The sequence below is a fragment of the Centruroides vittatus genome, unplaced genomic scaffold, assembly GCF_030686945.1.
Source record: "Centruroides vittatus isolate TY-2023 unplaced genomic scaffold, ASM3068694v2 contig_2889, whole genome shotgun sequence".
NCBI classification, from domain to species: Eukaryota; Metazoa; Arthropoda; class Arachnida; order Scorpiones; family Buthidae; genus Centruroides; species Centruroides vittatus.
This window is the reverse complement of record NW_027121838.1, coordinates 36,596-49,700: the sequence shown is the minus strand read 5'-3', so window position 1 is coordinate 49,700 and position 13,105 is coordinate 36,596. Positions and strand designations below refer to the sequence as shown.

The 13,105-nt window shown below is 33.7% G+C and overlaps 2 long non-coding RNA genes across 2 annotated transcripts; both read right to left on the bottom strand.

The window, feature by feature from the left end:
- Positions 1–4,102: 4,102 nt before the first annotated feature.
- LOC136972281 (uncharacterized) lies at positions 4,103–4,610 on the bottom strand. Its single transcript, XR_010880307.1, has 3 exons — positions 4,497–4,610; positions 4,293–4,427; positions 4,103–4,217 (listed from the first exon to the last, which is right to left on the bottom strand). It is a non-coding gene; the product is annotated as an uncharacterized lncRNA (long non-coding RNA).
- Positions 4,611–10,171: 5,561 nt separating this feature from the next.
- LOC136972280 (uncharacterized) lies at positions 10,172–10,579 on the bottom strand. The gene is made up of 3 exons (XR_010880306.1): positions 10,530–10,579; positions 10,318–10,458; positions 10,172–10,245 (listed from the first exon to the last, which is right to left on the bottom strand). It is a non-coding gene; the product is annotated as an uncharacterized lncRNA (long non-coding RNA).
- Between the last annotated feature and the right edge of the window lie 2,526 nt (positions 10,580–13,105).

Below are 13,105 nucleotides of genomic sequence, written 5' to 3'. Positions count from 1 at the left end.
ATTTGAAAAGAAGTGTGTTTTTGTGCACTTTAGAAAAAATGCACAAAACTGCTCGGATTTTTTAACGAATTTAATAACTTTCTCCTTTATTTATTGTCTATTAAGACAAATGATGCCACCTACTTCAAACCATAAAAACAGAAAATCATGCATATTCTTTTCTTTCCGAAAGCCCCTCAATGTGGGTTCTTGTCCGTGGTGAGGGGACCTCCCAGGGATGGTAAACTGTCACTAAACCATCTCTGGGATCTGAACGGCCACACACGTGTTTGCCGTGCGTTGTGTCGTGCGTTTGACTTGGTTGTAGCCGTTGTTCGATGGTGCACTCTCAGAAAGAGTACAAAACGGAACAGAAATGCAGCAATTGTTGCAAAACCAACGAAAAGTTTGGTTTGCAGTTGGAGACGGGCCACTCCTGCCTAAGTCCCAGCTGCCCCTCTTACCTGAAGGAATTGGCTGTAGTTCGATCTCGAAACGACTATGGCTTGTTACCAACTGATGCTGGTTCGAAACAGGAAAGGAATTGACAGATCATTGTGAAGTAGGTCTATGACCTAAAAGTCCGTGTTTAACTGTGCTGGGTTATCCTAAAGCCCCTCTGCCCGTTATTAGCATAAAGTGGGACCTTCGGGCCCACCGATTACATGGCCAATGTAGGTGAGGCTATCTAAGGGCTAGGCAAGGGCTAGGCAAGTCTAAAACCCACCTGGCCTGCAACAGAAGAGCAATGCTCATGAAACTTAAAGGAATTGACAGAACATTAAAAGAGGTCTAAGACCTATAGCTCGGCAATATGCTGGGCGGGTCCCTTTGGGGATGGGGCCCCGCAGTCCGTGAGATTGTACACACTCAACCAAGAACTGAGTGATGCTTAAACAGCGTAAAGCTGTGAAACTGTGAGTATGTATTAGAGGGTTGGACTCGAGAGTGATAGAGGCAAAGAAGGGAAATGTGGCTGGTTCCTAATGGGTTTTATCGCCTGAACTAGAGCCCAAGCACTTACTTTGGGTTCGACTTTTATAGTCCAAGTGACTTCAGTGATTACTGGGTGCCCGACTGACCGATGACACAGTCTCTCTTTTTTTTATAGTGCCATTTGGTGGAACAGAAGCAATTTGCTCAGAGTTGTCATATGAGGTCGCTGCTAATTTTGCTAAATCACGCGTTTTCTCGCTCAGTGTGGCGTTGTCTCTCGTTGTGTGAACATTACCCCGCGCGTTTAGCCAAACAATGGGCGTATTCAAAATCTCAGCGTGCAGCCAGCATCACTCAATACCTCTTTTCAAAATATCAGATGTTTTCCGGTTGCTGCCAGCATGCTTCCAGCACACTGCAAGAATCTTTTTCGGGGCTGGATCTACCAGCAAACAAGGTGGCAGCCACCATGATGCTCGTAAAAGCTTTATTTTGGATTGAGAATTTTAAATTTCATTTATTTCTTGATGAATAAACCCTGAATAAATTAATATGCGGTTAGTACATATTATTTAAAACTGCTACGGAAATTTTAAAAATCTTCATCCTATTTCTCTCTTTACAAAATAGTCATTTTTCATTAAGCTGTTCTCCTTAACGTGGAAGTCCTCATCATTGACCATTTTTATTGTTTTTCTCTCCCGAAATTCCCGGCAGTCAGCGATTGTGTTCTGTAGAAAACGCCAGCAGTTGCGTCACTTCCGGCAGCATCTCACTGGATTGATGCTGAGATTTTGAATATGCCCAATATCATTGCTTTCCTTTCCTTCTAGCTCCATCATGGGAAATCGCTTGTTAAATGTTAACTTATTCTTTACATTAGTCTTTTATATTCATTTTATATTAATTTCTTATTGCTTTTAGTATTAAACACTATTTATTCTTATAAAATGTGTTCTTGGTATGTATTTTGGAGTATGTAGAACAAATTCATTGGATTTACATTGATTCGTATGGAAATAATTGCCTCGGTTTCCGATTTCGCCGAACTTTTTTTCGCTTTCCTTTACATTTTTCCATTCCGCATGTGTACAGCCTACATTGTAACAACTGGTGTAGCCCGTACAGAATAATAGAAGGACAATACCTTTAGTGAAAGAAATATCGGTTTTCACAATAAAAACACCAAATTTAGTGTATTATATTAATTCTCATAACAAATTATTCGTATAACTTTAGATGACACGACCTATGCAAGACTGCTGGTGTTAGCTCGAAGCATTGTTTCTATTCAAAAGTAAAGAAAACTGTCTGCTTGTTTTAACGTTAGAATCTACTATCAAATTAATATTTTTTTCTGTTTATTGAACAATTATAAAAACCTAGGTTAATGTTACCCTAGGTATACAAATGGCGGCTCGTCTCCGATTCCAGCAATCAGAAGACAGGGAACAGTGGGGACACACGTTCTAACCTAACCTAACCTATTCTAATAAATTACCATAATTATTATCAACCAAATTATTACAATAGGTTAGGTTATGTTAGGTTAGAACGTGCGTTCCTGTTTTTGATCAGTGGCGTAGCTAGGTTGGGGCAAGTAGGGCACGTGCCCCGGGCGCCTTTCAAAAGGAGGCGCGCAAAATCGCCAATTATTAAATTTAAAAATCGAAATGAGTCTATTAATATCAAACAATCTCGTGCGCGACTCACGCGCTTCGCGAATGAGCGAGAGGGAATGAGTGGTGCGCGCAGGCGGTGCTCTTGCTCGTTCGAATTCGACCCTTCTCGCGCAGTTTCGTCTTCATTTCTAAATTTTTTTTTGTTGGTATAAGGAGCGAACGAACAAGCTGACGCAGCTGCTAAGTCTGCAAGTCCTTTACAGCATGCAATGTCTATTGAAGGAGACGACTTGAAGCTAGTCGTTTTGCCATCTCTCATGAGAGATGGCTAAACGTATGGAATGCGCAAGTCCACAATAAACTACACGAGATCAAACCTTTGATAGAAAATTGGACACGTAACGAGGCTTATTAAAGATGATCTGAGGTAATCCTTATCCGTTTGAAGATTGGACATACTCGGCTGACTCATGTATACTTTTTGAAGAGTGACGACCAGCCACTATGCCAGTATCGCAACTGTTCTCTAAGCGTAAAACACATACTGTGCAATTGCTCGACCTTCGAGAGGAAGCGTACAGTAGATCGAAATTGCAAGTTTGACAGAGGTTTTGGCCAGAGGCCAAATATTGATAAGCTACTGGATTTTCTGAAAGTCACCAATATGTATAAACAGTTTACATATAAGTAAAAACAAAAAAATAAATATTCTGTCGTTTTGTTTATTTGTACTGTTTTATATGTTTATTGCGTTATCCTTTTATATTATATATTCATTATTTTTTAAAATCTTTACCTTTTGACATGGTACAGCTTGGCCTATATGGCTCTTGCCCCAAAAACCCCAACCAACTAATCAGTGTGTATGGATAGATGTTAGTGCGTGTGTGGGTGGTACGATTTTGTTCGACCTGTTTGAAGCTTAACTCCTGTGCTTTTTGTCGAAAATATTTTCAAATTATGCGGGAAGGTTTATTTTATTAGGGAATTGATGCTATTAAATTTTGTGATTAAAAGGGTCGTGGGGTGGGAGGGTAAACGGGGTCGTGTGTATCTCTAGTAGTGTCAGACCTAAATGCTAGCAAGTAAGATTGCCATTTAATTTTAAGGGTATGGATGGGTTTTATAAAAAATTGTAAATGCTAATGACAAACAGCCATTTAATTTTGGTAAGACCAACTATTAGAGTTTAGTTGGTTTTATCCATTCTGGTGAGCTAATATAATAGGAAACAGAAAATTAAGAGGGTCTATTTTGTGGCTGATTCTATCCTGCGTTGCTTATTAGAAAAATAATACGGAAACGGCACACGTGGTCTTTCAAAGGGCATACCTGGGCAACTTTCTATGAAAAACTGGCCCCCTATGTAAGTGTTATATACAGAAATCCCGAAAAACTTAACGTTGCTAGCTTATTGGTGAGGTAGGAACCAACTACGTGTTCAGTAGTTTCATCCACTCGGTCACTGATGGGTACAGATTTAATTACACCATTGTAAATCATTTGCGTACGATCATTCTTGAGTCCAACAAATCAGATTTTCAGACAATAAAAGTATTTATTCCCTTCAATAAAAAGAAAGTATTTAAAAACAACTTTACATTTAAAATTGTGATAAAATGTTTGCTTAAAAACAAAAGTTAGTTTGCACCATGATTTCAATGTAGAACATCCATTACACTGTAAAAACAATAAAAGTTTACTTTAATTTTCGAATATATTTTATTCCGTATATACTAAAAAACTCTTACTTACCTCAGTGTTGAAATTCGTATTGTGCATTGTATTTTATGTTATTACGAGATTTAACACCTCACAGTTCAAGGCAGAAATTGAATTTTATTGTAAGGATAATTATCTTCGGGAATGTCTGAAGAGTAGTCAAATAAGCTGAAAAATTCACGAGATTTATAACGTTAACAAGGTCACCTTTGTGAAAATCAGAAAAGAATTCTTCACCTTAATGATACAATCTCTTCAAAATTTTCTTCAGTTTTGAAGTCTTCGTGTATATCTGTCATGAACTCTGATAATCTTTCTGTGATGCGTTTTAGGAAATCATGAAGGTCAGCTTCAGCTTCCTTCAAATCTGTATCAGTAATCAAGACATCTAAACATAGAAAATCAAACATTATATACGTCATGTAAAAGAAATTATCATTAATTAAAACGAAGTAATACCATCTTGCAGTATCAGATCAAGTTTTAAAATGTTATACGCTTCAACTGTAGTTAAATGCCTTGGAAGAAAATGGGTTATTATTTCGTTTACGTAATCTCTTATACTCTGTATGTCCGATATTATTATTCCAAATGGTAAATCTGATGTCCTAATATAAAGAAAACAATTGTGCAACCTAAGCATTTCATGAACGTTAAGAGATCTCTCTACTAGTTGCATGACAGCTCCTCTTTGGTATGTCTTTAACCTTATGTCTTTCTACAAAAAGTAAAAATGTTAAAATTAGAAAAAAGCAAATCCATAATACTTTATTTAGAAAGTTAAAATGATCTGAATTGTGCAAAAAAACAAAGAGGATAGTTCGGTTAATAATGTAAGAAAAAGTATATTTTTTTTGCTGATGTAATACTTCAATTTGCCGTTTTTCTCCGCCTCTACCAAAAATCATCAGAAATCAAAAAAAAAAGGTACTACCACGTCTAATTTTGTTATCAAACGTTTATCTCTTACGTACTTACTTGTTTTTTTCCACAGTTTTGTGATGACTAGAGAGAGAAAATAATTGGTGCATCATGCATCAAATCATCATGGGTGCTATCGTGTATCAAAAGCCTTGAACACCATCAGCAATGGTCATATTGTTGACAAATTCTACCCTTTCCATAACTGCTGTCGTAATACTTGAATGGTTCCATATGCAAAACACTATTCGAAGAATTATGAAGCAAACTTTCGCTGCTTCTACTTCAGATAATACTTTATATTCTTGCTATAGTTTGATTACTTCTGCTCATTAGTCAAAAGCACTGATTTAAAACATTTATTTTATTTAGCTGAACACTTAAAAACTAATCAGCAAATTAAGTATTATAGCAGAAAAAGAAAATTAATGAAATGTGCCTATGAATTTTTTCCATTGGAAAATGTGCAAATTTTTTTCTGACGTTACGCTACATACAGTATTTATTGTAATACAAAACTCGAATTCTGTCTGTTACCATTAACACACTAAGAGTAATGCTAGGAAAATAAGACATTATTTACCTTTTTTTCCTCACTTAACTGGCGAAAAGATGGAAAAGAGTTTAACCACTTGTAATAGTATTGTTCCATATATTTCAAACATTTACTAAATGTACTGACATAGTTCAAAACGATCTAGAATATTAAAATTTAAATTTAATTTTACTGTAAAAAATCTTTATGAAAAAAAGGCAAAAAAATTTTTTTGTTAAAATAATCATTTTAAATTAAGTTAAAAATTACTTCGTAATAAAGTTTTGAGTTTATCTAGAGTCCATGGAACCACTAAAGAATTTCTAGATTACGGATCAGCGAACTTTCAAGTGTCATAAAGACTAACGTCAATGAAAAACTCCGAACAATTCTTAAAATGTTCAAACTCGACAGTATCACCTCGCAGTATTATTAAAATTTCGTGTTTTGGTACTTTCTTATACAGCGAGTGCTTCAAAAAGTTAACACCTGTATGAAAATATGCATTCGCTGCAGTAGTATTAGTGGGGCAGTAATTTTTGAGACATCCACAATTGGGTCGAGACTTCTTACACACGATAACGGACTAATCAAAAGGAAAACCTACCAACATAAATCCGGCACACGTTACATTCATATTAGTGTGAAGCTGTATCTTGCGCTATCAAGACAAATTTTGAAATTCCATAATGATTATACGTCACTTACCGATTCGTCTTCTCGAGGTAACGCTTCCTCAGAGGATGGAGAACCTATTAAATCGTTCGTGTTACGATTTTTCTAAAATTGGTTTTTTAAATTTAAGACAATACCGCAACTTACTTGCGACTAATTCGTACTTCAGATTGACATCGTGGCATTTGCTGAAGCGGCAGAAGTCGCACAAGTTAATACTCATCCTTCTGTTTATCGAACAGTTTCCACGCCCAGTTACGCAACTAATTACTTCTTTTTGTAGTCTTACGTGTCTCTCAAAAAACACCGCACAAGACGCGCAGGTGTACGCTCCGTAATAATTTGATATTGCACGGTTTCCACAAATTTCACATACATTTATTGGAAGAGGTATATACACAACAACATCTGTAAAAGAAATTACTTATTATCCCGTAAGCATCCTTAGTTTCAGACATGTGACTTCAATTGATAGAGAAAGACTGGACTGATTAATTAATATGGACGATCTGCAAAGGGCACTCCCCTTTGGCATATCGCCATAGAAAGCCCCTCAGTTGGACTGCTATGCAAAATTGGTCCTTAGACGATACAGACACGAAAACAGCGAGGTAAGGGGAAAGCTTTCTTCTCGTGTCTGGTATTCAACTGTTTCAACGAGTTGTGTTACGTAACATCGATAACATCACGTTGGTAGCCATATACTAAATTTACTACAGTAATGGAACTATATTGAGCTACACGTAACCTATAAATGGAGAATTAAATAGTTGTATGGATAATTACTATTTATCAAAGTCTTATCTGCTATTTCATATGAGAAAAGATTAAAGATCTCCCCCCTTACGACCGTCCAGCAAACTAATTCTGAGATATAAAACAAAATAGAAGCAAAAAGGTACGATGTATGCTACGATAATTGTGTAGCAAACTTGATTTACACGTTCTCCCAAGTATGAAGAAATAAAGTTAAACAGAAATTTAATTATGTAAACATCGTTATAGTTAATTATAATTAACTTATTACCGTCTTCACTGTTTTCCATTTCGCTGTCCAAACTTCCGTTCATTAAAGCATAACTTCCATTCATTGCAGAAGTGTTGTTTAAGTCAGAATCTCCCATTATTTCGTGGCAAACTGTAGTTTAATTATAAATGACTGAATTAAATACTTACATTTTTATAATATAAGAAAATAAGCATACTTATTTAATATAATTTAAAAATCACAAGAATATCTGAGTGATTTCAACTTCGGTTGAAGTACTGTCGTTTTTAACACCCGATGCTACGGCTCGTATAAATTGAATTGAATATTTAAATGTTTTGCATAAAATGACAACACTATTGACAATTAACATTCAATTTTTTCAAAATAAAATTTTAATTATATGTGTACACGTTATAATATTTTAAGTTGATATCTGGAGACTTTGCTTACAGAGATGTATTAAACCAATAGCGTATTCCGTTTGATTTGAAACGGATTATGTCATTGGTTTGCTAATCTAAAAGTATTAAAGTAGTATTGACATACAATGCGCTCATTGCATTTCGTTCTTACTTTTTTAATTGGCAATTTAAGAATTAAGAACATTTATTGGGCTGCAATTAGAAAAAAATCCTATAAATTTCCACTGTCGTCCATACTTCTGTCTTTCCTTAATCTCGAGAACGGAGTAAGATATATAAATTTGAAGAATAAGCGTGGACACCTTAAGGGCAGGAGGCCCCGATTACATGAATGATCGATGAAAACCGGAAGTCACGTTATTTCAATTCAAATTTTCCCCAAAAGATGTTAGATGACCGGCACAACTCTATTGTTAAAGGAAAACTATCGTGTACACGCGCAAGCTACTACTAATTTGAGGTGAATAGCATATATTTTAAATTAAATAAATTAAGAATTGCTGCCCGGTATTGTGTCTATGTCACAATAAATAATTGTTAGAATTATTATACTTTATTAAAAATATTTTCAACATGGGATATAGCGTATTATTCTTTTCATATCAACGTATTGTTTTTTTGCCCTTAATTTCATTAAATGTTTCTAGTAACCTAACCAGTTATTTATATTTTAAGGCTTATCACACTGGTGAATATGAACAAAAAATTACTTATTTATTTCTGCGTAAACACATTACTTACTCTTGGTTTTCTTGAAATCTTTTATAAAGCAAATGGCAATGACAATGTTGCCGACCTTCAGTAAAACAAGTGCTATAAGGTTTGAAGAAAAACGTTGATGTAGGAAAAAACGTTGGCCATCACAAAATCATAATAAATATAAACCTATTCTTTGGTGTGTTGTAGGGGTTGTAACCGAAAGAGTTGTGTCCAAAGGAAAATATGCTTTCTCGCTAGATGAAGCCACACTACGGACCATAACAACACAGTTGATTAAGTTTTACTAGCTATATGCTGTCATATGCTCGTAAAACAAAACAGTAATTCAAACATAGGATATAACAAATTATTAATTTTTTTAATTAAAATTTCGTCGGTATTTCCGCAGAACAGTCTAAAACAATAGACATATTATCAATAATCATCTAGACGGTTAAATGCAATAATAATAATTAATAGGGTAGATGTACTGTACCTATTGCTGCCCCATTAACATAATTTCCAACTAAGAAATATTTTTATATTCTTACAATTTTTTAAGCAATGAAACATAGTAATAATGATGAAAAAACATCTTCTCTTTCACTTTATTCCATTAATGTTTATTAATTTTAACATTTTATAAACGAAATTTAGAATTTTTTAAAATATTGCAAAAATCACCAGTTTTGACCATGCTTATACCATTTGTGTACCTGTTGTGGCCATCCCGTGTTTAATGCAAGTAAAACTGTTTTACGAGAATATATATTAATATAATTGAAAAAACTAAGCGTAATAATAGTCAATAGCCTCTGAATATTCCAGCTTTTAAACTTGTGAAATGACCAAAAAAAAATATTTTGTAGTTTTATACCCATCAGGCCTATTTTATATTATCGATATTATTTTATCCACAGCAGACTTAACTTATAGAAAAAATATTACTGCCACAGAAAATTGTTGTATAGCTTACTTATAAAACTGTTTATTTATATTTGACTGGAGAAAAGTAAAATCCTAATATAAGTATAATACCCTAATAATGCATATGGAAAAAATCCATACATTTATTAAAATATAAGCTGATACCTATGTTTTGGTTATGTGCAAACCAGTTCATCGACACACGTGCTCAGAACAAATGACTAGGCTGTGGTTCAAACCAAGGTGTATAGACACGATACCGTGATGTATCGCGGCAGTCGCCATTTTGGATCCTTTCGACGGTGTTTCTAGAGCGAAGCTGATTTCGACTTCAATTAGTTAGATTTGTTGATAAATGGAAACTAAGTGAGAATTCGAGGCTATGGATAAAATAATGTTGAAAATATAAATTTACTAAGTGTTTAAAATAACTTTTGTAAGGTAATGTAACAAAATTTTTTAGATATATTTTGAGGAGTCACAATTTGAACTTAAGTGGTTCTCAGAGGTTCTGTTTGGGAACGTTACAAGTATGCATATTTGTAAAATTGTACTTATGAAAGCACGGAAATTTCAATTAAAATATGCCTGATAAGGTTACTAAAGAAGAACAATGTAATGTCTCATGAAAAATCACGTATTTTAAAGATATAAACAACTGAACAGTTTAAGGAATTTAAAATATTTATTTCTAATTTTAAAATGTTTTTAAATTCTAGAAATATATATTTCAATATTTTGTCAAAAAATCTTGTTTTAAAAAGTAAGAATAGTGAACATTTCAGCCGTGGTTTCAGTACAGCTCAGTACATACAACTGTAAAGAAACGAAGCGAATTAAAATTTTTCAACAGTTTCTTTTGCATACAAATAAAGTAATGTTACTTACAGTGCTAGAATTTGCATATAAACATTGCACGAGTTGCAACGTATGCAAATTACGAGACTTTATGCATCATAGTTGAGGACAAAACCGAATTTGATTATAAGGATACTTCCTTCAGGAATGTCTGGAGAATAGTCAAATAAACTGGAAAATATTTATGGCATGAGAATTCATCCTTTTTTGAGTTGAGTTAGAAAAAAAGCAAACTAACTTACTTCATTGATTCGATAATTTCGAAATTCTCTCTGTTTTTGAAACAGCTAATTAGTGTCTGAAATGATGATAGAAGATTGCTTGCAAGGTCTAAACCTTTCTTCAGTATCAATACATCTGAAAATAGAGGAAAAGCCTTGTTAAAAATTCGCTTTTAAATAAGTTGCGATACTTTTAGAACTACAGAAACTACCGCCGTTCAGTGTTAACTGAAGTTTCATAATGTTAAATGCTTCTAGTGTGGTTATCCGATTCTGTTAAGGCCTGCGCTACGTCATCTCTAAAGCCACATGTACTTTTTATTATAGCTAATAATTTATCAGAGGTCATTGTAGTATATAGGAAACAATTGCGTAGTCTGAGCATTAGAAAAACGTAAAGAGATCGTTCGATCAGTTGCATGATTGCCCCCTTTACAGATGACCTGGATCTTACGAGTTTAAGTGGAATGTAAAATGGATAACTTCAAATAACGTTTTGTACAGAAAACTAAATCGAGTGCGAATTTACAATATATATATTTACATAATTTTGCCCTTAAATTACAAATTATACAGAGGTCAGTACATACCTTTTCGTCCTTACTTAAATTGTGCAAACGTGGGAAAATGTTTAACCATTTGTAATAATATTGTTACACGTATTGCAGACAATTAATACAGGCTTTCTTTCGATAAAAAAAAATACTATAAATATTGTTGACAACAGTAATTAGAACAAAATTATATAGGAAATGTTGAATTGTAATAGTATAGAAAGGCCCTAACCCACGATACTTTATTGCACAAACTTTATTGCAAAAGCGAATTTGTGCTCTTATGGCAAACACTTCAGTTAACTGAGTGTTGGGCAATCCTTGATAAAATTATAAAATTGGAACTGTTCAAATCATTAAAGTAGCTTTACGTACACATAATTCGTTTCCCTGGTAGTTTTCCACATTATAATCTTAATTGACATATCTCAGTACAATTTCCCGAAAAGACTTGGCGGTGCTTTCCGTAGAAGAGGGGCTTTCTAATAATTTACATCGCCTTACGGATACGCCAAATCGACCTGTTGACTTACGGTCACAATTTGGTTTAACAGTGACAAGGTTAAAATTTATTTTGACGTCATAGCATTTGTTTTAGCGACAAAACTCGCACGTCGTAACACCGCTCCTTTTATCGATCGGACATTTTCCACTTTCAGTTATACAATGGATAATTTTCCTTTCGTTCGTTCGATATACATTTTCTAAAAAATTTGGAACACGAATCGCACGTGAATGCTCCGTAACGATTTGATACTTCGTCATCTCCGCAAACTTCGCATGTATTTCTTATAGGAGATAAGTGTAATGAAAAGAGGAATATAATTTTAATTAAAATTTTTTCATGTTTTTTAATGCAGTTTTTAATCAAAGTGGTTCGCGATTTTGTTTCTCTGCTCTTCAATAAAATGATTGATTTTCTTTGGAAAATCTGTGAATGATTACTGAGGATCCAAATCCTTCAAGGTGGAAGACTAAGCACATTTGTAGAAGAGTTCGGACTATGAACTGATCGAATAGAAATGGAACAGGTTGCAACAAACTGCACAAAGCTGCAAATTGTTGCCTTTTGTGCAGCAATCGTTGGCGCAAAAGTGTTTTTCATTTGTTATCTTTTGTGCAGAGTTACACCTTTGCTAAGCTTATGAATAACAATTGCTAAGTTTATAAATAATAACAATTAATTTATTACTGTCTTCGTTTTCTTTGGTCTCCGTTTTTCTGTTAGCTGAAATTTAAAAAAAAATAAATAATAAAAATTTAATTTAAAATATGGAAAAAATTAAGTTATTCTTACTAATAAGTGTTGTTTAAGTGTCTATCTATCATCAGCATATTTTGGGCAAATAGCTTCATTGTTGTTAAAAATTTACAAAACTTATTGCTTTTTCATTCGTTCATTGTAATATAAAAATTAAACACACCCATTTAGCTTAATTAATGATATTGACTTCGGTTAAAATACTGTCGTTCTAGTGCCTTATGCTCTGTCATTCTTTTAAATACAATTCAATTCCTTAATTTTTGTATATTTAATTTAATTAAAATTTTAAAACTTTTTACAGTTAAATACTAAAAGTTTGGTTTATACGGTAAAATTTGCATTAAAACAGTGTATCCATTGTGTATGCACTATTTTTACATGGTATTATTGTTACTGTGTATTTAAATTACTTTTTAAATTTATTTTTAAAGTATATTAAGATTATTTTATAAATTATAATTAATTCTCGTATGGCTACATGGAAACGTGTCACCCTTCCACTAAATGGTACCCTGCGGGTGGTTGCTTTTCATTGCTTTATTCTCCTGTTTTTTTTGTTTTTTTTCGTTTTCTTTTGTTTTTTTTTAATATTTCCAAAATAGATAAATTGATAATACGAGAGTTTTAACTTGGATCCAAAAGGGCAGTTTCTTCAACTGCCTTCAGAAGTCGCTACACAACACAGTGTTCCTTGGAAGTAGTCCCCTCATCCTAAAACGATTACGCGTGACATGACGAAGCGATTTACGTGAATTACTGTTACTACAGTATAAGAAAAC